Source organism: Triturus cristatus, chromosome 4_1, assembly GCF_964204655.1.
Source record: "Triturus cristatus chromosome 4_1, aTriCri1.1, whole genome shotgun sequence".
In the NCBI taxonomy this organism is placed as follows: Eukaryota; Metazoa; Chordata; class Amphibia; order Caudata; family Salamandridae; genus Triturus; species Triturus cristatus.
Window position 1 is genome coordinate 123608961 of NC_140585.1, and position 23681 is coordinate 123632641.

Sequence of the window (23681 nt, forward strand, 5' to 3'; positions counted from 1 at the left end):
AGATGGCTTTCAAATTTGGTGTCATTATAACAACTAAAGTGGTTTAATCAAAAGTGTTTAGGTATTCTATAGCACGTGAGAGGAATTTGATTTCTTATGCAATCTCAAAATGAAAATTTCACACCTTCCATTTTCATTTCGTCTTATTTTACTTGACATTCTTTCCTCTGAAGGATGTATAAAAGTGAAGTTCCTTGCAAAACAAGATCAGAGGAATATCCAGAAACAGTTTTCCTTAATAAAAAATGATGAGTCTGCATACCATATTTAAGTGGGAGCCCGGCTAGCTCAGTCGGTAGAGCATGAGACTCTTAATCTCAGGGTCATAATATGGTGATTAATCTTGCATTAGACATGCACTAACTCCTAAAAATTGTATCTCCCTTGGTTACTCATTCATGAGAAATGTATCTCCAAGATTAGGTAGGGCCTGAGTCTAGGTTAACATACAGTGATATCACTCCTATTCAAGTACTAAACATGCCAACCTGAAGTGTAAAACATCCCCTAGGTGTAGTTAAGGCATCAGTTAGGAGTGAACTGAACACTCATGTTATGGGCAATTAGACTTAAAATAAAGTGTGGACAGCAGTAACGTTACTTTTGAAATGTGATGCTGAGTGAGCACACAGGGGAATTAGCTCAAATGGTAGAGCGCTCGCTTAGCATACGAGAGGTAGCGGGATCGATGCCCGCATTCTCCATTCTAAAATTTGCGGTCATTTTACTTTTTAACTTGTAATTGCCATGGTTGTTGCAGAGTAAGAACAGAAAAGTCACAGATGGCTTTCAAATTTGGTGTCATTATAACAACTAAAGTGGTTTAATCAAAAGTGTTTTGGTATTCTATAGCACGTGAGAGGAATTTGATTTCTTATGCAATCTCAAAATGAAAATTTCACACCTTCCATTTTCATTTCGTCTTATTTTACTTGACATTCTTTCCTCTGAAGGATGTATAAAAGTGAAGTTCCTTGCAAAACAAGAGCAGAGGAATATCCAGAAAAGGTTTTCCTTAATAAAAAATGATGAGTCTGCATACCATATTTAAGTGGGAGCCCGGCTAGCTCAGTCGGTAGAGCATGAGACTCTTAATCTCAGGGTCGTGGGTTCGAGCCCCACGTTGGGCGAAAACGAGTATTTTTTGCTGGATGATAGCATTGGCTCTCATAATATGGTGATTAATCTTGCATTAGACATGCACTAACTCCTAAAAATTGTATCTCCCTTGGTTACTCATTCATGAGAAATGTATCTCCAAGATTAGGTAGGGCCTGAGTCTAGGTTAACATACAGTGATATCACTCCTATTCAAGTACTAAACATGCCAACCTGAAGTGTAAAACATCCCCTAGGTGTAGTTAAGGCATCAGTTAGGAGTGAACTGAACACTCATGTTATGGGCAATTAGACTTAAAATAAAGTGTGGACAGCAGTAACGTTACTTTTGAAATGTGATGCTGAGTGAGCACACAGGGGAATTAGCTCAAATGGTAGAGCGCTCGCTTAGCATGCGAGAGGTAGCGGGATCGATGCCCGCATTCTCCATTCTAAAATTTGCATACATTTTACTTTTTAACTTGTAATTGCCATGGTTGTTGCAGAGTAAGAACAGAAAAGTCACAGATGGCTTTCAAATTTGGTGTCATTATAACAACTAAAGTGGTTTAATCAAAAGTGTTTAGGTATTCTATAGCACGTGAGAGGAATTTGATTTCTTATGCAATCTCAAAATGAAAATTTCACACCTTCCATTTTCATTTCATCTTATTTTACTTGACATTCTTTCCTCTGAAGGATGTATAAAAGTGAAGTTCCTTGCAAAACAAGAGCAGAGGAATATCCAGAAACGGTTTTCCTTAATAAAAAATGATGAGTCTGCATACCATATTTAAGTGGGAGCCTGGCTAGCTCAGTCGGTAGAGCATGAGACTCTTAATCTCAGGGTCGTGGGTTCGAGCCCCACGTTGGGCGAAAACAAGTATTTTTTGCTGGATGATTGCATTGGCTCTCATAATATGGTGATTAATCTTGCATTAGACATGCACTAACTCCTAAAAATTGTATCTCCCTTGGTTACTCATTCATGAGAAATGTATCTCCAAGATTAGGTAGGGCCTGAGTCTAGGTTAACATACAGTGATATCACTCCTATTCAAGTACTAAACATGCCAACCTGAAGTGTAAAACATCCCCTAGGTGTAGTTAAGGCATCAGTTAGGAGTGAACTGAACACTCATGTTATGGGCAATTAGACTTAAAATAAAGTGTGGACAGCAGTAACGTTACTTTTGAAATGTGATGCTGAGTGAGCACACAGGGGAATTAGCTCAAATGGTAGAGCGCTCGCTTAGCATACGAGAGGTAGCGGGATCGATGCCCGCATTCTCCATTCTAAAATTTGCATACATTTTACTTTTTAACTTGTAATTGCCATGGTTGTTGCAGAGTAAGAACAGAAAAGTCACAGATGGCTTTCAAATTTGGTGTCATTATAACAACTAAAGTGGTTTAATCAAAAGTGTTTAGGTATTCTATAGCACGTGAGAGGAATTTGATTTCTTATGCAATCTCAAAATGAAAATTTCACACCTTCCATTTTCATTTCGTCTTATTTTACTTGACATTCTTTCCTCTGAAGGATGTATAAAAGTGAAGTTCCTTGCAAAACAAGAGCAGAGGAATATCCAGAAACGGTTTTCCTTAATAAAAAATGATGAGTCTGCATACCATATTTAAGTGGGAGCCCGGCTAGCTCAGTCGGTAGAGCATGAGACTCTTAATCTCAGGGTCGTGGGTTCGAGCCCCACGTTGGGCGAAAACGAGTATTTTTTGCTGGATGATTGCATTGGCTCTCATAATATGGTGATTAATCTTGCATTAGACATGCACTAACTCCTAAAAATTGTATCTCCCTTGGTTACTCATTCATGAGAAATGTATCTCCAAGATTAGGAAGGGCCTGAGTCTAGGTTAACATACAGTGATATCACTCCTATTCAAGTACTAAACATGCCAACCTGAAGTGTAAAACATCCCCTAGGTGTAGTTAAGGCATCAGTTAGGAGTGAACTGAACACTCATGTTATGGGCAATTAGACTTAAAATAAAGTGTGGACAGCAGTAACGTTACTTTTGAAATGTGATGCTGAGTGAGCACACAGGGGAATTAGCTCAAATGGTAGAGCGCTCGCTTAGCATGCGAGAGGTAGCGGGATCGATGCCCGCATTCTCCATTCTAAAATTTGCATACATTTTACTTTTTAACTTGTAATTGCCATGGTTGTTGCAGAGTAAGAACAGAAAAGTCACAGATGGCTTTCAAATTTGGTGTCATTATAACAACTAAAGTGGTTTAATCAAAAGTGTTTAGGTATTCTATAGCACGTGAGAGGAATTTGATTTCTTATGCAATCTCAAAATGAAAATTTCACACCTTCCATTCTCATTTCGTCTTATTTTACTTGACATTCTTTCCTCTGAAGGATGTATAAAAGTGAAGTTCCTTGCAAAACAAGAGCAGAGGAATATCCAGAAACGGTTTTCCTTAATAAAAAATGATGAGTCTGCATACCATATTTAAGTGGGAGCCCGGCTAGCTCAGTCGGTAGAGCATGAGACTCTTAATCTCAGGGTCGTGGGTTTGAGCCCCATGTTGGGCGAAAACGAGTATTTTTTGCTGGATGATAGCATTGGCTCTCATAATATGGTGATTAATCTTGCATTAGACATGCACTAACTCCTAAAAATTGTATCTCCCTTGGTTACTCATTCATGAGAAATGTATCTCCAAGATTAGGTAGGGCCTGAGTCTAGGTTAACATACAGTGATATCACTCCTATTCAAGTACTAAACATGCCAACCTGAAGTGTAAAACATCCCCTAGGTGTAGTTAAGGCATCAGTTAGGAGTGAACTGAACACTCATGTTATGGGCAATTAGACTTAAAATAAAGTGTGGACAGCAGTAACGTTACTTTTGAAATGTGATGCTGAGTGAGCACACAGGGGAATTAGCTCAAATGGTAGAGCGCTCGCTTAGCATGCGAGAGGTAGCGGGATCGATGCCCGCATTCTCCATTCTAAAATTTGCATACATTTTACTTTTTAACTTGTAATTGCCATGGTTGTTGCAGAGTAAGAACAGAAAAGTCACAGATGGCTTTCAAATTTGGTGTCATTATAACAACTAAAGTGGTTTAATCAAAAGTGTTTAGGTATTCTATAGCACGTGAGAGGAATTTGATTTCTTATGCAATCTCAAAATGAAAATTTCACACCTTCCATTTTCATTTCGTCTTATTTTACTTGACATTCTTTCCTCTGAAGGATGTATAAAAGTGAAGTTCCTTGCAAAACAAGAGCAGAGGAATATCCAGAAACGGTTTTCCTTAATAAAAAATGATGAGTCTGCATACCATATTTAAGTGGGAGCCCGGCTAGCTCAGTCGGTAGAGCATGAGACTCTTAATCTCAGGGTCGTGGGTTCGAGCCCCACGTTGGGCGAAAACGAGTATTTTTTGCTGGATGATTGCATTGGCTCTCATAATATGGTGATTAATCTTGCATTAGACATGCACTAACTCCTAAAAATTGTATCTCCCTTGGTTACTCATTCATGAGAAATGTATCTCCAAGATTAGGTAGGGCCTGAGTCTAGGTTAACATACAGTGATATCACTCCTATTCAAGTACTAAAACATCCCCTAGGTGTAGTTAAGGCATCAGTTAGGAGTGAACTGAACACTCATGTTATGGGCAATTAGACTTAAAATAAAGTGTGGACAGCAGTAACGTTACTTTTGAAATGTGATGCTGAGTGAGCACACAGGGGAATTAGCTCAAATGGTAGAGCGCTCGCTTAGCATACGAGAGGTAGCGGGATCGATGCCCGCATTCTCCATTCTAAAATTTGCATACATTTTACTTTTTAACTTGTAATTGCCATGGTTGTTGCAGAGTAAGAACAGAAAAGTCACAGATGGCTTTCAAATTTGGTGTCATTATAACAACTAAAGTGGTTTAATCAAAAGTGTTTAGGTATTCTATAGCACGTGAGAGGAATTTGATTTCTTATGCAATCTCAAAATGAAAATTTCACACCTTCCATTTTCATTTCGTCTTATTTTACTTGACATTCTTTCCTCTGAAGGATGTATAAAAGTGAAGTTCCTTGCAAAACAAGAGCAGAGGAATATCCAGAAAAGGTTTTCCTTAATAAAAAATGATGAGTCTGCATACCATATTTAAGTGGGAGCCCGGCTAGCTCAGTCGGTAGAGCATGAGACTCTTAATCTCAGGGTCGTGGGTTCGAGCCCCACGTTGGGCGAAAACGAGTATTTTTTGCTGGATGATTGCATTGGCTCTCATAATATGGTGATTAATCTTGCATTAGACATGCACTAACTCCTAAAAATTGTATCTCCCTTGGTTACTCATTCATGAGAAATGTATCTCCAAGATTAGGTAGGGCCTGAGTCTAGGTTAACATACAGTGATATCACTCCTATTCAAGTACTAAACATGCCAACCTGAAGTGTAAAACATCCCCTAGGTGTAGTTAAGGCATCAGTTAGGAGTGAACTGAACACTCATGTTATGGGCAATTAGACTTAAAATAAAGTGTGGACAGCAGTAACGTTACTTTTGAAATGTGATGCTGAGTGAGCACACAGGGGAATTAGCTCAAATGGTAGAGCGCTCGCTTAGCATGCGAGAGGTAGCGGGATCGATGCCCGCATTCTCCATTCTAAAATTTGCATACATTTTACTTTTTAACTTGTAATTGCCATGGTTGTTGCAGAGTAAGAACAGAAAAGTCACAGATGGCTTTCAAATTTGGTGTCATTATAACAACTAAAGTGGTTTAATCAAAAGTGTTTAGGTATTCTATAGCACGTGAGAGGAATTTGATTTCTTATGCAATCTCAAAATGAAAATTTCACACCTTCCATTTTCATTTCGTCTTATTTTACTTGACATTCTTTCCTCTGAAGGATGTATAAAAGTGAAGTTCCTTGCAAAACAAGATCAGAGGAATATCCAGAAACAGTTTTCCTTAATAAAAAATGATGAGTCTGCATACCATATTTAAGTGGGAGCCCGGCTAGCTCAGTCGGTAGAGCATGAGACTCTTAATCTCAGGGTCATAATATGGTGATTAATCTTGCATTAGACATGCACTAACTCCTAAAAATTGTATCTCCCTTGGTTACTCATTCATGAGAAATGTATCTCCAAGATTAGGTAGGGCCTGAGTCTAGGTTAACATACAGTGATATCACTCCTATTCAAGTACTAAACATGCCAACCTGAAGTGTAAAACATCCCCTAGGTGTAGTTAAGGCATCAGTTAGGAGTGAACTGAACACTCATGTTATGGGCAATTAGACTTAAAATAAAGTGTGGACAGCAGTAACGTTACTTTTGAAATGTGATGCTGAGTGAGCACACAGGGGAATTAGCTCAAATGGTAGAGCGCTCGCTTAGCATACGAGAGGTAGCGGGATCGATGCCCGCATTCTCCATTCTAAAATTTGCGGTCATTTTACTTTTTAACTTGTAATTGCCATGGTTGTTGCAGAGTAAGAACAGAAAAGTCACAGATGGCTTTCAAATTTGGTGTCATTATAACAACTAAAGTGGTTTAATCAAAAGTGTTTAGGTATTCTATAGCACGTGAGAGGAATTTGATTTCTTATGCAATCTCAAAATGAAAATTTCACACCTTCCATTTTCATTTCATCTTATTTTACTTGACATTCTTTCCTCTGAAGGATGTATAAAAGTGAAGTTCCTTGCAAAACAAGAGCAGAGGAATATCCAGAAACGGTTTTCCTTAATAAAAAATGATGAGTCTGCATACCATATTTAAGTGGGAGCCTGGCTAGCTCAGTCGGTAGAGCATGAGACTCTTAATCTCAGGGTCGTGGGTTCGAGCCCCACGTTGGGCGAAAACGAGTATTTTTTGCTGGATGATTGCATTGGCTCTCATAATATGGTGATTAATCTTGCATTAGACATGCACTAACTCCTAAAAATTGTATCTCCCTTGGTTACTCATTCATGAGAAATGTATCTCCAAGATTAGGTAGGGCCTGAGTCTAGGTTAACATACAGTGATATCACTCCTATTCAAGTACTAAAACATCCCCTAGGTGTAGTTAAGGCATCAGTTAGGAGTGAACTGAACACTCATGTTATGGGCAATTAGACTTAAAATAAAGTGTGGACAGCAGTAACGTTACTTTTGAAATGTGATGCTGAGTGAGCACACAGGGGAATTAGCTCAAATGGTAGAGCGCTCGCTTAGCATACGAGAGGTAGCGGGATCGATGCCCGCATTCTCCATTCTAAAATTTGCATACATTTTACTTTTTAACTTGTAATTGCCATGGTTGTTGCAGAGTAAGAACAGAAAAGTCACAGATGGCTTTCAAATTTGGTGTCATTATAACAACTAAAGTGGTTTAATCAAAAGTGTTTAGGTATTCTATAGCACGTGAGAGGAATTTGATTTCTTATGCAATCTCAAAATGAAAATTTCACACCTTCCATTTTCATTTCGTCTTATTTTACTTGACATTCTTTCCTCTGAAGGATGTATAAAAGTGAAGTTCCTTGCAAAACAAGAGCAGAGGAATATCCAGAAAAGGTTTTCCTTAATAAAAAATGATGAGTCTGCATACCATATTTAAGTGGGAGCCCGGCTAGCTCAGTCGGTAGAGCATGAGACTCTTAATCTCAGGGTCGTGGGTTCGAGCCCCACGTTGGGCGAAAACGAGTATTTTTTGCTGGATGATTGCATTGGCTCTCATAATATGGTGATTAATCTTGCATTAGACATGCACTAACTCCTAAAAATTGTATCTCCCTTGGTTACTCATTCATGAGAAATGTATCTCCAAGATTAGGTAGGGCCTGAGTCTAGGTTAACATACAGTGATATCACTCCTATTCAAGTACTAAACATGCCAACCTGAAGTGTAAAACATCCCCTAGGTGTAGTTAAGGCATCAGTTAGGAGTGAACTGAACACTCATGTTATGGGCAATTAGACTTAAAATAAAGTGTGGACAGCAGTAACGTTACTTTTGAAATGTGATGCTGAGTGAGCACACAGGGGAATTAGCTCAAATGGTAGAGCGCTCGCTTAGCATGCGGGAGGTAGCGGGATCGATGCCCGCATTCTCCATTCTAAAATTTGCATACATTTTACTTTTTAACTTGTAATTGCCATGGTTGTTGCAGAGTAAGAACAGAAAAGTCACAGATGGCTTTCAAATTTGGTGTCATTATAACAACTAAAGTGGTTTAATCAAAAGTGTTTAGGTATTCTATAGCACGTGAGAGGAATTTGATTTCTTATGCAATCTCAAAATGAAAATTTCACACCTTCCATTTTCATTTCGTCTTATTTTACTTGACATTCTTTCCTCTGAAGGATGTATAAAAGTGAAGTTCCTTGCAAAACAAGATCAGAGGAATATCCAGAAACAGTTTTCCTTAATAAAAAATTATGAGTCTGCATACCATATTTAAGTGGGAGCCCGGCTAGCTCAGTCGGTAGAGCATGAGACTCTTAATCTCAGGGTCATAATATGGTGATTAATCTTGCATTAGACATGCACTAACTCCTAAAAATTGTATCTCCCTTGGTTACTCATTCATGAGAAATGTATCTCCAAGATTAGGTAGGGCCTGAGTCTAGGTTAACATACAGTGATATCACTCCTATTCAAGTACTAAACATGCCAACCTGAAGTGTAAAACATCCCCTAGGTGTAGTTAAGGCATCAGTTAGGAGTGAACTGAACACTCATGTTATGGGCAATTAGACTTAAAATAAAGTGTGGACAGCAGTAACGTTACTTTTGAAATGTGATGCTGAGTGAGCACACAGGGGAATTAGCTCAAATGGTAGAGCGCTCGCTTAGCATACGAGAGGTAGCGGGATCGATGCCCGCATTCTCCATTCTAAAATTTGCGGTCATTTTACTTTTTAACTTGTAATTGCCATGGATGTTGCAGAGTAAGAACAGAAAAGTCACAGATGGCTTTCAAATTTGGTGTCATTATAACAACTAAAGTGGTTTAATCAAAAGTGTTTAGGTATTCTATAGCACGTGAGAGGAATTTGATTTCTTATGCAATCTCAAAATGAAAATTTCACACCTTCCATTTTCATTTCATCTTATTTTACTTGACATTCTTTCCTCTGAAGGATGTATAAAAGTGAAGTTCCTTGCAAAACAAGAGCAGAGGAATATCCAGAAACGGTTTTCCTTAATAAAAAATGATGAGTCTGCATACCATATTTAAGTGGGAGCCTGGCTAGCTCAGTCGGTAGAGCATGAGACTCTTAATCTCAGGGTCGTGGGTTCGAGCCCCACGTTGGGCGAAAACGAGTATTTTTTGCTGGATGATTGCATTGGCTCTCATAATATGGTGATTAATCTTGCATTAGACATGCACTAACTCCTAAAAATTGTATCTCCCTTGGTTACTCATTCATGAGAAATGTATCTCCAAGATTAGGTAGGGCCTGAGTCTAGGTTAACATACAGTGATATCACTCCTATTCAAGTACTAAACATGCCAACCTGAAGTGTAAAACATCCCCTAGGTGTAGTTAAGGCATCAGTTAGGAGTGAACTGAACACTCATGTTATGGGCAATTAGACTTAAAATAAAGTGTGGACAGCAGTAACGTTACTTTTGAAATGTGATGCTGAGTGAGCACACAGGGGAATTAGCTCAAATGGTAGAGCGCTCGCTTAGCATACGAGAGGTAGCGGGATCGATGCCCGCATTCTCCATTCTAAAATTTGCATACATTTTACTTTTTAACTTGTAATTGCCATGGTTGTTGCAGAGTAAGAACAGAAAAGTCACAGATGGCTTTCAAATTTGGTGTCATTATAACAACTAAAGTGGTTTAATCAAAAGTGTTTAGGTATTCTATAGCACGTGAGAGGAATTTGATTTCTTATGCAATCTCAAAATGAAAATTTCACACCTTCCATTTTCATTTCATCTTATTTTACATGACATTCTTTCCTCTGAAGGATGTATAAAAGTGAAGTTCCTTGCAAAACAAGAGCAGAGGAATATCCAGAAACGGTTTTCCTTAATAAAAAATGATGAGTCTGCATACCATATTTAAGTGGGAGCCTGGCTAGCTCAGTCGGTAGAGCATGAGACTCTTAATCTCAGGGTCGTGGGTTCGAGCCCCACGTTGGGCGAAAACGAGTATTTTTTGCTGGATGATTGCATTGGCTCTCATAATATGGTGATTAATCTTGCATTAGACATGCACTAACTCCTAAAAATTGTATCTCCCTTGGTTACTCATTCATGAGAAATGTATCTCCAAGATTAGGTAGGGCCTGAGTCTAGGTTAACATACAGTGATATCACTCCTATTCAAGTACTAAACATGCCAACCTGAAGTGTAAAACATCCCCTAGGTGTAGTTAAGGCATCAGTTAGGAGTGAACTGAACACTCATGTTATGGGCAATTAGACTTAAAATAAAGTGTGGACAGCAGTAACGTTACTTTTGAAATGTGATGCTGAGTGAGCACACAGGGGAATTAGCTCAAATGGTAGAGCGCTCGCTTAGCATACGAGAGGTAGCGGGATCGATGCCCGCATTCTCCATTCTAAAATTTGCATACATTTTACTTTTTAACTTGTAATTGCCATGGTTGTTGCAGAGTAAGAACAGAAAAGTCACAGATGGCTTTCAAATTTGGTGTCATTATAACAACTAATGTGGTTTAATCAAAAGTGTTTAGGTATTCTATAGCACGTTAGAGGAATTTGATTTCTTATGCAATCTCAAAATGAAAATTTCACACCTTCCATTTTCATTTCGTCTTATTTTACTTGACATTCTTTCCTCTGAAGGATGTATAAAAGTGAAGTTCCTTGCAAAACAAGAGCAGAGGAATATCCAGAAACGGTTTTCCTTAATAAAAAATGATGAGTCTGCATACCATATTTAAGTGGGAGCCTGGCTAGCTCAGTCGGTAGAGCATGAGACTCTTAATCTCAGGGTCGTGGGTTCGAGCCCCACGTTGGGCGAAAACGAGTATTTTTTGCTGGATGATTGCATTGGCTCTCATAATATGGTGATTAATCTTGCATTAGACATGCACTAACTCCTAAAAATTGTATCTCCCTTGGTTACTCATTCATGAGAAATGTATCTCCAAGATTAGGTAGGGCCTGAGTCTAGGTTAACATACAGTGATATCACTCCTATTCAAGTACTAAACATGCCAACCTGAAGTGTAAAACATCCCCTAGGTGTAGTTAAGGCATCAGTTAGGAGTGAACTGAACACTCATGTTATGGGCAATTAGACTTAAAATAAAGTGTGGACAGCAGTAACGTTACTTTTGAAATGTGATGCTGAGTGAGCACACAGGGGAATTAGCTCAAATGGTAGAGCGCTCGCTTAGCATGCGAGAGGTAGCGGGATCGATGCCCGCATTCTCCATTCTAAAATTTGCATACATTTTACTTTTTAACTTGTAATTGCCATGGTTGTTGCAGAGTAAGAACAGAAAAGTCACAGATGGCTTTCAAATTTGGTGTCATTATAACAACTAAAGTGGTTTAATCAAAAGTGTTTAGGTATTCTATAGCACGTGAGAGGAATTTGATTTCTTATGCAATCTCAAAATGAAAATTTCACACCTTCCATTTTCATTTCGTCTTATTTTACTTGACATTCTTTCCTCTGAAGGATGTATAAAAGTGAAGTTCCTTGCAAAACAAGAGCAGAGGAATATCCAGAAACGGTTTTCCTTAATAAAAAATGATGAGTCTGCATACCATATTTAAGTGGGAGCCCGGCTAGCTCAGTCGGTAGAGCATGAGACTCTTAATCTCAGGGTCGTGGGTTCGAGCCCCACGTTGGGCGAAAACGAGTATTTTTTGCTGGATGATTGCATTGGCTCTCATAATATGGTGATTAATCTTGCATTAGACATGCACTAACTCCTAAAAATTGTATCTCCCTTGGTTACTCATTCATGAGAAATGTATCTCCAAGATTAGGAAGGGCCTGAGTCTAGGTTAACATACAGTGATATCACTCCTATTCAAGTACTAAACATGCCAACCTGAAGTGTAAAACATCCCCTAGGTGTAGTTAAGGCATCAGTTAGGAGTGAACTGAACACTCATGTTATGGGCAATTAGACTTAAAATAAAGTGTGGACAGCAGTAACGTTACTTTTGAAATGTGATGCTGAGTGAGCACACAGGGGAATTAGCTCAAATGGTAGAGCGCTCGCTTAGCATGCGAGAGGTAGCGGGATCGATGCCCGCATTCTCCATTCTAAAATTTGCATACATTTTACTTTTTAACTTGTAATTGCCATGGTTGTTGCAGAGTAAGAACAGAAAAGTCACAGATGGCTTTCAAATTTGGTGTCATTATAACAACTAAAGTGGTTTAATCAAAAGTGTTTAGGTATTCTATAGCACGTGAGAGGAATTTGATTTCTTATGCAATCTCAAAATGAAAATTTCACACCTTCCATTTTCATTTCGTCTTATTTTACTTGACATTCTTTCCTCTGAAGGATGTATAAAAGTGAAGTTCCTTGCAAAACAAGAGCAGAGGAATATCCAGAAACGGTTTTCCTTAATAAAAAATGATGAGTCTGCATACCATATTTAAGTGGGAGCCCGGCTAGCTCAGTCGGTAGAGCATGAGACTCTTAATCTCAGGGTCGTGGGTTTGAGCCCCACGTTGGGCGAAAACGAGTATTTTTTGCTGGATGATAGCATTGGCTCTCATAATATGGTGATTAATCTTGCATTAGACATGCACTAACTCCTAAAAATTGTATCTCCCTTGGTTACTCATTCATGAGAAATGTATCTCCAAGATTAGGTAGGGCCTGAGTCTAGGTTAACATACAGTGATATCACTCCTATTCAAGTACTAAACATGCCAACCTGAAGTGTAAAACATCCCCTAGGTGTAGTTAAGGCATCAGTTAGGAGTGAACTGAACACTCATGTTATGGGCAATTAGACTTAAAATAAAGTGTGGACAGCAGTAACGTTACTTTTGAAATGTGATGCTGAGTGAGCACACAGGGGAATTAGCTCAAATGGTAGAGCGCTCGCTTAGCATGCGAGAGGTAGCGGGATCGATGCCCGCATTCTCCATTCTAAAATTTGCATACATTTTACTTTTTAACTTGTAATTGCCATGGTTGTTGCAGAGTAAGAACAGAAAAGTCACAGATGGCTTTCAAATTTGGTGTCATTATAACAACTAAAGTGGTTTAATCAAAAGTGTTTAGGTATTCTATAGCACGTGAGAGGAATTTGATTTCTTATGCAATCTCAAAATGAAAATTTCACACCTTCCATTTTCATTTCGTCTTATTTTACTTGACATTCTTTCCTCTGAAGGATGTATAAAAGTGAAGTTCCTTGCAAAACAAGAGCAGAGGAATATCCAGAAACGGTTTTCCTTAATAAAAAATGATGAGTCTGCATACCATATTTAAGTGGGAGCCCGGCTAGCTCAGTCGGTAGAGCATGAGACTCTTAATCTCAGGGTCGTGGGTTCGAGCCCCACGTTGGGCGAAAACGAGTATTTTTTGCTGGATGATTGCATTGGCTCTCATAATATGGTGATTAATCTTGCATTAGACATGCACTAACTCCTAAAAATTGTATCTCCCTTGGTTACTCATTCATGAGAAATGTATCTCCAAGATTAGGTAGGGCCTGAGTCTAGGTTAACATACAGTGATATCACTCCTATTCAAGTACTAAACATGCCAACCTGAAGTGTAAAACATCCCCTAGGTGTAGTTAAGGCATCAGTTAGGAGTGAACTGAACACTCATGTTATGGGCAATTAGACTTAAAATAAAGTGTGGACAGCAGTAACGTTACTTTTGAAATGTGATGCTGAGTGAGCACACAGGGGAATTAGCTCAAATGCTAGAGCGCTCGCTTAGCATGCGAGCGGTAGCGGGATCGATGCCCGCATTCTCCATTCTAAAATTTGCATACATATTACTTTTTAACTTGTAATTGCCATGGTTGTTGCAGAGTAAGAACAGAAAAGTCACAGATGGCTTTCAAATTTGGTGTCATTATAACAACTAAAGTGGTTTAATCAAAAGTGTTTAGGTATTCTATAGCACGTGAGAGGAATTTGATTTCTTATGCAATCTCAAAATGAAAATTTCACACCTTCCATTTTCATTTCGTCTTATTTTACTTGACATTCTTTCCTCTGAAGGATGTATAAAAGTGAAGTTCCTTGCAAAACAAGAGCAGAGGAATATCCAGAAACGGTTTTCCTTAATAAAAAATGATGAGTCTGCATACCATATTTAAGTGGGAGCCCGGCTAGCTCAGTCGGTAGAGCATGAGACTCTTAATCTCAGGGTCGTGGGTTTGAGCCCCACGTTGGGCGAAAACGAGTATTTTTTGCTGGATGATAGCATTGGCTCTCATAATATGGTGATTAATCTTGCATTAGACATGCACTAACTCCTAAAAATTGTATCTCCCTTGGTTACTCATTCATGAGAAATGTATCTCCAAGATTAGGTAGGGCCTGAGTCTAGGTTAACATACAGTGATATCACTCCTATTCAAGTACTAAACATGCCAACCTGAAGTGTAAAACATCCCCTAGGTGTAGTTAAGGCATCAGTTAGGAGTGAACTGAACACTCATGTTATGGGCAATTAGACTTAAAATAAAGTGTGGACAGCAGTAACGTTACTTTTGAAATGTGATGCTGAGTGAGCACACAGGGGAATTAGCTCAAATGGTAGAGCGCTCGCTTAGCATGCGAGAGGTAGCGGGATCGATGCCCGCATTCTCCATTCTAAAATTTGCATACATTTTACTTTTTAACTTGTAATTGCCATGGTTGTTGCAGAGTAAGAACAGAAAAGTCACAGATGGCTTTCAAATTTGGTGTCATTATAACAACTAAAGTGGTTTAATCAAAAGTGTTTAGGTATTCTATAGCACGTGAGAGGAATTTGATTTCTTATGCAATCTCAAAATGAAAATTTCACACCTTCCATTTTCATTTCGTCTTATTTTACTTGACATTCTTTCCTCTGAAGGATGTATAAAAGTGAAGTTCCTTGCAAAACAAGAGCAGAGGAATATCCAGAAACGGTTTTCCTTAATAAAAAATGATGAGTCTGCATACCATATTTAAATGGGAGCCCGGCTAGCTCAGTCGGTAGAGCATGAGACTCTTAATCTCAGGGTCGTGGGTTCGAGCCCCACGTTGGGCGAAAACGAGTATTTTTTGCTGGATGATTGCATTGGCTCTCATAATATGGTGATTAATCTTGCATTAGACATGCACTAACTCCTAAAAATTGTATCTCCCTTGGTTACTCATTCATGAGAAATGTATCTCCAAGATTAGGTAGGGCCTGAGTCTAGGTTAACATACAGTGATATCACTCCTATTCAAGTACTAAACATGCCAACCTGAAGTGTAAAACATCCCCTAGGTGTAGTTAAGGCATCAGTTAGGAGTGAACTGAACACTCATGTTATGGGCAATTAGACTTAAAATAAAGTGTGGACAGCAGTAACGTTACTTTTGAAATGTGATGCTGAGTGAGCACACAGGGGAATTAGCTCAAATGGTAGAGCGCTCGCTTAGCATACGAGAGGTAGCGGGATCGATGCCCGCATTCTCCATTCTAAAATTTGCATACATTTTACTTTTTAACTTGTAATTGCCATGGTTGTTGCAGAGTAAGAACAGAAAAGTCACAGATGGCTTTCAAATTTGGTGTCATTATAACAACTAATGTGGTTTAATCAAAAGTGTTTAGGTATTCTATAGCACGTTAGAGGAATTTGATTTCTTATGCAATCTCAAAATGAAAATTTCACACCTTCCATTTTCATTTCGTCTTATTTTACTTGACATTCTTTCCTCTGAAGGATGTATAAAAGTGAAGTTCCTTGCAAAACAAGAGCAGAGGAATATCCAGAAACGGTTTTCCTTAATAAAAAATGATGAGTCTGCATACCATATTTAAGTGGGAGCCTGGCTAGCTCAGTCGGTAGAGCATGAGACTCTTAATCTCAGGGTCGTGGGTTCGAGCCCCACGTTGGGCGAAAACGAGTATTTTTTGCTGGATGATTGCATTGGCTCTCATAATATGGTGATTAATCTTGCATTAGACATGCACTAACTCCTGAAAATTGTATCTCCCTTGGTTACTCATTCATGAGAAATGTATCTCCAAGATTAGGTAGGGCCTGAGTCTAGGTTAACATACAGTGATATCACTCCTATTCAAGTACTAAACATGCCAACCTGAAGTGTAAAACATCCCCTAGGTGTAGTTAAGGCATCAGTTAGGAGTGAACTGAACACTCATGTTATGGGCAATTAGACTTAAAATAAAGTGTGGACAGCAGTAACGTTACTTTTGAAATGTGATGCTGAGTGAGCACACAGGGGAATTAGCTCAAATGGTAGAGCGCTCGCTTAGCATACGAGAGGTAGCGGGATCGATGCCCGCATTCTCCATTCTAAAATTTGCATACATTTTACTTTTTAACTTGTAATTGCCATGGTTGTTGCAGAGTAAGAACAGAAAAGTCACAGATGGCTTTCAAATTTGGTGTCATTATAACAACTAAAGTGGTTTAATCAAAAGTGTTTAGGTATTCTATAGCACGTGAGAGGAATTTGATTTCTTATGCAATCTCAAAATGAAAATTTCACACCTTCCATTTTCATTTCATCTTATTTTACTTGACATTCTTTCCTCTGAAGGATGTATAAAAGTGAAGTTCCTTGCAAAACAAGAGCAGAGGAATATCCAGAAACGGTTTTCCTTAATAAAAAATGATGAGTCTGCATACCATATTTAAGTGGGAGCCTGGCTAGCTCAGTCGGTAGAGCATGAGACTCTTAATCTCAGGGTCGTGGGTTCGAGCCCCACGTTGGGCGAAAACGAGTATTTTTTGCTGGATGATTGCATTGGCTCTCATAATATGGTGATTAATCTTGCATTAGACATGCACTAACTCCTAAAAATTGTATCTCCCTTGGTTACTCATTCATGAGAAATGTATCTCCAAGATTAGGTAGGGCCTGAGTCTAGGTTAACATACAGTGATATCACTCCTATTCAAGTACTAAACATGCCAACCTGAAGTGTAAAACATCCCCTAGGTGTAGTTAAGGCATCAGTTAGGAGTGAACTGAACACTCATGTTATGGGCAATTAGACTTAAAATAAAGTGTGGACAGCAGTAACGTTACTTTTGAAATGTGATGCTGAGTGAGCACACAGGGGAATTAGCTCAAATGGTAGAGCGCTCGCTTAGCATACGAGAGGTAGCGGGATCGATGCCCGCATTCTCCATTCTAAAATTTGCATACATTTTACTTTTTAACTTGTAATTGCCATGGTTGTTGCAGAGTAAGAACAGAAAAGTCACAGATGGCTTTCAAATTTGGTGTCATTATAACAACTAATGTGGTTTAATCAAAAGTGTTTAGGTATTCTATAGCACGTTAGAGGAATTTGATTTCTTATGCAATCTCAAAATGAAAATTTCACACCTTCCATTTTCATTTCGTCTTATTTTACTTGACATTCTTTCCTCTGAAGGATGTATAAAAGTGAAGTTCCTTGCAAAACAAGAGCAGAGGAATATCCAGAAACGGTTTTCCTTAATAAAAAATGATGAGTCTGCATACCATATTTAAGTGGGAGCCTGGCAAGCTCAGTCGGTAGAGCATGAGACTCTTAATCTCAGGGTCGTGGGTTCGAGCCCCACGTTGGGCGAAAACTAGTATTTTTTGCTGGATGATTGCATTGGCTCTCATAATATGGTGATTAATCTTGCATTAGACATGCACTAACTCCTAAAAATTGTATCTCCCTTGGTTACTCATTCATGAGAAATGTATCTCCAAGATTAGGTAGGGCCTGAGTCTAGGTTAACATACAGTGATATCACTCCTATTCAAGTACTAAACATGCCAACCTGAAGTGTAAAACATCCCCTAGGTGTAGTTAAGGCATCAGTTAGGAGTGAACTGAACACTCATGTTATGGGCAATTAGACTTAAAATAAAGTGTGGACAGCAGTAACGTTACTTTTGAAATGTGATGCTGAGTGAGCACACAGGGGAATTAGCTCAAATGCTAGAGCGCTCGCTTAGCATGCGAGCGGTAGCGGGATCGATGCCCGCATTCTCCATTCTAAAATTTGCATACATATTACTTTTTAACTTGTAATTGCCATGGTTGTTGCAGAGTAAGAACAGAAAAGTCACAGATGGCTTTCAAATTTGGTGTCATTATAACAACTAAAGTGGTTTAATCAAAAGTGTTTAGGTATTCTATAGCACGTGAGAGGAATTTGATTTCTTATGCAATCTCAAAATGAAAATTTCACACCTTCCATTTTCATTTCGTCTTATTTTACTTGACATTCTTTCCTCTGAAGGATGTATAAAAGTGAAGTTCCTTGCAAAACAAGAGCAGAGGAATATCCAGAAACGGTTTTCCTTAATAAAAAATGATGAGTCTGCATACCATATTTAAGTGGGAGCCCGGCTAGCTCAGTCGGTAGAGCTATGAGACTCTTAATCTCAGGGTCGTGGGTTCGAGCCCCACGTTGGGCGAAAACGAGTTTTTTTTGCTGGATGATTGCATTGGCTCTCATAATATGGTGATTAATCTTGCATTAGACATGCACTAACTCCTAAAAATTGTATCTCCCTTGGTTACTCATTCATGAGAAATGTATCTCCAAGATTAGGAAGGGCCTGAGTCTAGGTTAACATACAGTGATATCACTCCTATTCAAGTACTAAACATGCCAACCTGAAGTGTAAAACATCCCCTAGGTGTAGTTAAGGCATCAGTTAGGAGTGAACTGAACACTCATGTTATGGGCAATTAGACTTAAAATAAAGTGTGGACAGCAGTAACGTTACTTTTGAAATGTGATGCTGAGTGAGCACACAGGGGAATTAGCTCAAATGGTAGAGCGCTCGCTTAGCATGCGAGAGGTAGCGGGATCGATGCCCGCATTCTCCATTCTAAAATTTGCATACATTTTACTTTTTAACTTGTAATTGCCATGGTTGTTGCAGAGTAAGAACAGAAAAGTCACAGATGGCTTTCAAATTTGGTGTCATTATAACAACTAAAGTGGTTTAATCAAAAGTGTTTAGGTATTCTATAGCACGTGAGAGGAATTTGATTTCTTATGCAATCTCAAAATGAAAATTTCACACCTTCCATTTTCATTTCGTCTTATTTTACTTGACATTCTTTCCTCTGAAGGATGTATAAAAGTGAAGTTCCTTGCAAAACAAGAGCAGAGGAATATCCAGAAACGGTTTTCCTTAATAAAAAATGATGAGTCTGCATACCATATTTAAGTGGGAGCCCGGCTAGCTCAGTCGGTAGAGCATGAGACTCTTAATCTCAGGGTCGTGGGTTTGAGCCCCACGTTGGGCGAAAACGAGTATTTTTTGCTGGATGATAGCATTGGCTCTCATAATATGGTGATTAATCTTGCATTAGACATGCACTAACTCCTAAAAATTGTATCTCCCTTGGTTACTCATTCATGAGAAATGTATCTCCAAGATTAGGTAGGGCCTGAGTCTAGGTTAACATACAGTGATATCACTCCTATTCAAGTACTAAACATGCCAACCTGAAGTGTAAAACATCCCCTAGGTGTAGTTAAGGCATCAGTTAGGAGTGAACTGAACACTCATGTTATGGGCAATTAGACTTAAAATAAAGTGTGGACAGCAGTAACGTTACTTTTGAAATGTGATGCTGAGTGAGCACACAGGGGAATTAGCTCAAATGGTAGAGCGCTCGCTTAGCATGCGAGAGGTAGCGGGATCGATGCCCGCATTCTCCATTCTAAAATTTGCATACATTTTACTTTTTAACTTGTAATTGCCATGGTTGTTGCAGAGTAAGAACAGAAAAGTCACAGATGGCTTTCAAATTTGGTGTCATTATAACAACTAAAGTGGTTTAATCAAAAGTGTTTAGGTATTCTATAGCACGTGAGAGGAATTTGATTTCTTATGCAATCTCAAAATGAAAATTTCACACCTTCCATTTTCATTTCGTCTTATTTTACTTGACATTCTTTCCTCTGAAGGATGTATAAAAGTGAAGTTCCTTGCAAAACAAGAGCAGAGGAATATCCAGAAACGGTTTTCCTTAATAAAAAATGATGAGTCTGCATACCATATTTAAGTGGGAGCCCGGCTAGCTCAGTCGGTAGAGCATGAGACTCTTAATCTCAGGGTCGTGGGTTCGAGCCCCACGTTGGGCGAAAACGAGTATTTTTTGCTGGATGATTGCATTGGCTCTCATAATATGGTGATTAATCTTGCATTAGACATGCACTAACTCCTAAAAATTGTATCTCCCTTGGTTACTCATTCATGAGAAATGTATCTCCAAGATTAGGTAGGGCCTGAGTCTAGGTTAACATACAGTGATATCACTCCTATTCAAGTACTAAACATGCCAACCTGAAGTGTAAAACATCCCCTAGGTGTAGTTAAGGCATCAGTTAGGAGTGAACTGAACACTCATGTTATGGGCAATTAGACTTAAAATAAAGTGTGGACAGCAGTAACGTTACTTTTGAAATGTGATGCTGAGTGAGCACACAGGGGAATTAGCTCAAATGGTAGAGCGCTCGCTTAGCATGCGAGAGGTAGCGGGATCGATGCCCGCATTCTCCATTCTAAAATTTGCATACATTTTACTTTTTAACTTGTAATTGCCATGGTTGTTGCAGAGTAAGAACAGAAAAGTCACAGATGGCTTTCAAATTTGGTGTCATTATAACAACTAAAGTGGTTTAATCAAAAGTGTTTAGGTATTCTATAGCACGTGAGAGGAATTTGATTTCTTATGCAATCTCAAAATGAAAATTTCACACCTTCCATTTTCATTTCGTCTTATTTTACTTGACATTCTTTCCTCTGAAGGATGTATAAAAGTGAAGTTCCTTGCAAAACAAGAGCAGAGGAATATCCAGAAACGGTTTTCCTTAATAAAAAATGATGAGTCTGCATACCATATTTAAGTGGGAGCCCGACTAGCTCAGTCGGTAGAGCATGAGACTCTTAATCTCAGGGTCGTGGGTTTGAGCCCCACGTTGGGCGAAAACGAGTATTTTTTGCTGGATGATAGCATTGGCTCTCATAATATGGTGATTAATCTTGCATTAGACATGCACTAACTCCTAAAAATTGTATCTCCCTTGGTTACTCATTCATGAGAAATGTATCTCCAAGATTAGGTAGGGCCTGAGTCTAGGTTAACATACAGTGATATCACTCCTATTCAAGTACTAAACATGCCAACCTGAAGTGTAAAACATCCCCTAGGTGTAGTTAAGGCATCAGTTAGGAGTGAACTGAACACTCATGTTATGGGCAATTAGACTTAAAATAAAGTGTGGACAGCAGTAACGTTACTTTTGAAATGTGATGCTGAGTGAGCACACAGGGGAATTAGCTCAAATGGTAGAGCGCTCGCTTAGCATGCGAGAGGTAGCGGGATCGATGCCCGCATTCTCCATTCTAAAATTTGCATACATTTTACTTTTTAACTTGTAATTGCCATGGTTGTTGCAGAGTAAGAACAGAAAAGTCACAGATGGCTTTCAAATTTGGTGTCATTATAACAACTAAAGTGGTTTAATCAAAAGTGTTTAGGTATTCTATAGCACGTGAGAGGAATTTGATTTCTTATGCAATCTCAAAATGAAAATTTCACACCTTCCATTTTCATTTCGTCTTATTTTACTTGACATTCTTTCCTCTGAAGGATGTATAAAAGTGAAGTTCCTTGCAAAACAAGAGCAGAGGAATATCCAGAAACGGTTTTCCTTAATAAAAAATGATGAGTCTGCATACCATATTTAAATGGGAGCCCGGCTAGCTCAGTCGGTAGAGCATGAGACTCTTAATCTCAGGGTCGTGGGTTCGAGCCCCACGTTGGGCGAAAACGAGTATTTTTTGCTGGATGATTGCATTGGCTCTCATAATATGGTGATTAATCTTGCATTAGACATGCACTAACTCCTAAAAATTGTATCTCCCTTGGTTACTCATTCATGAGAAATGTATCTCCAAGATTAGGTAGGGCCTGAGTCTAGGTTAACATACAGTGATATCACTCCTATTCAAGTACTAAAACATCCCCTAGGTGTAGTTAAGGCATCAGTTAGGAGTGAACTGAACACTCATGTTATGGGCAATTAGACTTAAAATAAAGTGTGGACAGCAGTAACGTTACTTTTGAAATGTGATGCTGAGTGAGCACACAGGGGAATTAGCTCAAATGGTAGAGCGCTCGCTTAGCATACGAGAGGTAGCGGGATCGATGCCCGCATTCTCCATTCTAAAATTTGCGGTCATTTTACTTTTTAACTTGTAATTGCCATGGTTGTTGCAGAGTAAGAACAGAAAAGTCACAGATGGCTTTCAAATTTGGTGTCATTATAACAACTAAAGTGGTTTAATCAAAAGTGTTTAGGTATTCTATAGCACGTGAGAGGAATTTGATTTCTTATGCAATCTCAAAATGAAAATTTCACACCTTCCATTTTCATTTCATCTTATTTTACTTGACATTCTTTCCTCTGAAGGATGTATAAAAGTGAAGTTCCTTGCAAAACAAGAGCAGAGGAATATCCAGAAACGGTTTTCCTTAATAAAAAATGATGAGTCTGCATACCATATTTAAGTGGGAGCCTGGCTAGCTCAGTCGGTAGAGCATGAGACTCTTAATCTCAGGGTCGTGGGTTCGAGCCCCACGTTGGGCGAAAACGAGTATTTTTTGCTGGATGATTGCATTGGCTCTCATAATATGGTGATTAATCTTGCATTAGACATGCACTAACTCCTAAAAATTGTATCTCCCTTGGTTACTCATTCATGAGAAATGTATCTCCAAGATTAGGTAGGGCCTGAGTCTAGGTTAACATACAGTGATATCACTCCTATTCAAGTACTAAACATGCCAACCTGAAGTGTAAAACATCCCCTAGGTGTAGTTAAGGCATCAGTTAGGAGTGAACTGAACACTCATGTTATGGGCAATTAGACTTAAAATAAAGTGTGGACAGCAGTAACGTTACTTTTGAAATGTGATGCTGAGTGAGCACACAGGGGAATTAGCTCAAATGGTAGAGCGCTCGCTTAGCATACGAGAGGTAGCGGGATCGATGCCCGCATTCTCCATTCTAAAATTTGCATACATTTTACTTTTTAACTTGTAATTGCCATGGTTGTTGCAGAGTAAGAACAGAAAAGTCACAGATGGCTTTCAAATTTGGTGTCATTATAACAACTAAAGTGGTTTAATCAAAAGTGTTTAGGTATTCTATAGCACGTGAGAGGAATTTGATTTCTTATGCAATCTCAAAATGAAAATTTCACACCTTCCATTTTCATTTCATCTTATTTTACTTGACATTCTTTCCTCTGAAGGATGTATAAAAGTGAAGTTCCTTGCAAAACAAGAGCAGAGGAATATCCAGAAACGGTTTTCCTTAATAAAAAATGATGAGTCTGCATACCATATTTAAGTGGGAGCCCGACTAGCTCAGTCGGTAGAGCA

General features: G+C 38.8%; 22 non-coding genes across 22 annotated transcripts; all 22 read left to right on the plus strand.

Moving 5' to 3' along the window:
* Positions 1 to 1057: 1057 nt before the first annotated feature.
* Positions 1058 to 1130, plus strand: TRNAK-CUU (transfer RNA lysine (anticodon CUU)). Its single transcript has one exon. It is a non-coding gene; the product is annotated as a tRNA-Lys (tRNA).
* A 345-nt stretch (positions 1131 to 1475) lies between these two features.
* Positions 1476 to 1548, plus strand: TRNAA-AGC (transfer RNA alanine (anticodon AGC)). The gene has a single exon. It is a non-coding gene; the product is annotated as a tRNA-Ala (tRNA).
* A 1197-nt stretch (positions 1549 to 2745) lies between these two features.
* TRNAK-CUU (transfer RNA lysine (anticodon CUU)) lies at positions 2746 to 2818 on the plus strand. The gene has a single exon. It is a non-coding gene; the product is annotated as a tRNA-Lys (tRNA).
* Positions 2819 to 3163: 345 nt separating this feature from the next.
* TRNAA-AGC (transfer RNA alanine (anticodon AGC)) lies at positions 3164 to 3236 on the plus strand. Its single transcript has one exon. It is a non-coding gene; the product is annotated as a tRNA-Ala (tRNA).
* Positions 3237 to 4007: 771 nt separating this feature from the next.
* Positions 4008 to 4080, plus strand: TRNAA-AGC (transfer RNA alanine (anticodon AGC)). Its single transcript has one exon. It is a non-coding gene; the product is annotated as a tRNA-Ala (tRNA).
* Positions 4081 to 4433: 353 nt separating this feature from the next.
* TRNAK-CUU (transfer RNA lysine (anticodon CUU)) lies at positions 4434 to 4506 on the plus strand. Its single transcript has one exon. It is a non-coding gene; the product is annotated as a tRNA-Lys (tRNA).
* A 750-nt stretch (positions 4507 to 5256) lies between these two features.
* Positions 5257 to 5329, plus strand: TRNAK-CUU (transfer RNA lysine (anticodon CUU)). Its single transcript has one exon. It is a non-coding gene; the product is annotated as a tRNA-Lys (tRNA).
* Positions 5330 to 5674: 345 nt separating this feature from the next.
* On the plus strand, positions 5675 to 5747 carry TRNAA-AGC (transfer RNA alanine (anticodon AGC)). The gene has a single exon. It is a non-coding gene; the product is annotated as a tRNA-Ala (tRNA).
* A 1956-nt stretch (positions 5748 to 7703) lies between these two features.
* TRNAK-CUU (transfer RNA lysine (anticodon CUU)) lies at positions 7704 to 7776 on the plus strand. Its single transcript has one exon. It is a non-coding gene; the product is annotated as a tRNA-Lys (tRNA).
* Positions 7777 to 11433: 3657 nt separating this feature from the next.
* TRNAA-AGC (transfer RNA alanine (anticodon AGC)) lies at positions 11434 to 11506 on the plus strand. Its single transcript has one exon. It is a non-coding gene; the product is annotated as a tRNA-Ala (tRNA).
* Positions 11507 to 11859: 353 nt separating this feature from the next.
* On the plus strand, positions 11860 to 11932 carry TRNAK-CUU (transfer RNA lysine (anticodon CUU)). The gene has a single exon. It is a non-coding gene; the product is annotated as a tRNA-Lys (tRNA).
* Positions 11933 to 12277: 345 nt separating this feature from the next.
* On the plus strand, positions 12278 to 12350 carry TRNAA-AGC (transfer RNA alanine (anticodon AGC)). The gene has a single exon. It is a non-coding gene; the product is annotated as a tRNA-Ala (tRNA).
* Positions 12351 to 13121: 771 nt separating this feature from the next.
* TRNAA-AGC (transfer RNA alanine (anticodon AGC)) lies at positions 13122 to 13194 on the plus strand. The gene has a single exon. It is a non-coding gene; the product is annotated as a tRNA-Ala (tRNA).
* A 353-nt stretch (positions 13195 to 13547) lies between these two features.
* On the plus strand, positions 13548 to 13620 carry TRNAK-CUU (transfer RNA lysine (anticodon CUU)). The gene has a single exon. It is a non-coding gene; the product is annotated as a tRNA-Lys (tRNA).
* A 1189-nt stretch (positions 13621 to 14809) lies between these two features.
* Positions 14810 to 14882, plus strand: TRNAA-AGC (transfer RNA alanine (anticodon AGC)). The gene has a single exon. It is a non-coding gene; the product is annotated as a tRNA-Ala (tRNA).
* A 353-nt stretch (positions 14883 to 15235) lies between these two features.
* On the plus strand, positions 15236 to 15308 carry TRNAK-CUU (transfer RNA lysine (anticodon CUU)). The gene has a single exon. It is a non-coding gene; the product is annotated as a tRNA-Lys (tRNA).
* Positions 15309 to 19030: 3722 nt separating this feature from the next.
* On the plus strand, positions 19031 to 19103 carry TRNAA-AGC (transfer RNA alanine (anticodon AGC)). The gene has a single exon. It is a non-coding gene; the product is annotated as a tRNA-Ala (tRNA).
* Positions 19104 to 19874: 771 nt separating this feature from the next.
* On the plus strand, positions 19875 to 19947 carry TRNAA-AGC (transfer RNA alanine (anticodon AGC)). Its single transcript has one exon. It is a non-coding gene; the product is annotated as a tRNA-Ala (tRNA).
* A 353-nt stretch (positions 19948 to 20300) lies between these two features.
* On the plus strand, positions 20301 to 20373 carry TRNAK-CUU (transfer RNA lysine (anticodon CUU)). The gene has a single exon. It is a non-coding gene; the product is annotated as a tRNA-Lys (tRNA).
* A 345-nt stretch (positions 20374 to 20718) lies between these two features.
* Positions 20719 to 20791, plus strand: TRNAA-AGC (transfer RNA alanine (anticodon AGC)). The gene has a single exon. It is a non-coding gene; the product is annotated as a tRNA-Ala (tRNA).
* Positions 20792 to 21562: 771 nt separating this feature from the next.
* On the plus strand, positions 21563 to 21635 carry TRNAA-AGC (transfer RNA alanine (anticodon AGC)). Its single transcript has one exon. It is a non-coding gene; the product is annotated as a tRNA-Ala (tRNA).
* A 353-nt stretch (positions 21636 to 21988) lies between these two features.
* Positions 21989 to 22061, plus strand: TRNAK-CUU (transfer RNA lysine (anticodon CUU)). Its single transcript has one exon. It is a non-coding gene; the product is annotated as a tRNA-Lys (tRNA).
* The last annotated feature ends 1620 nt before the right edge of the window (positions 22062 to 23681 follow it).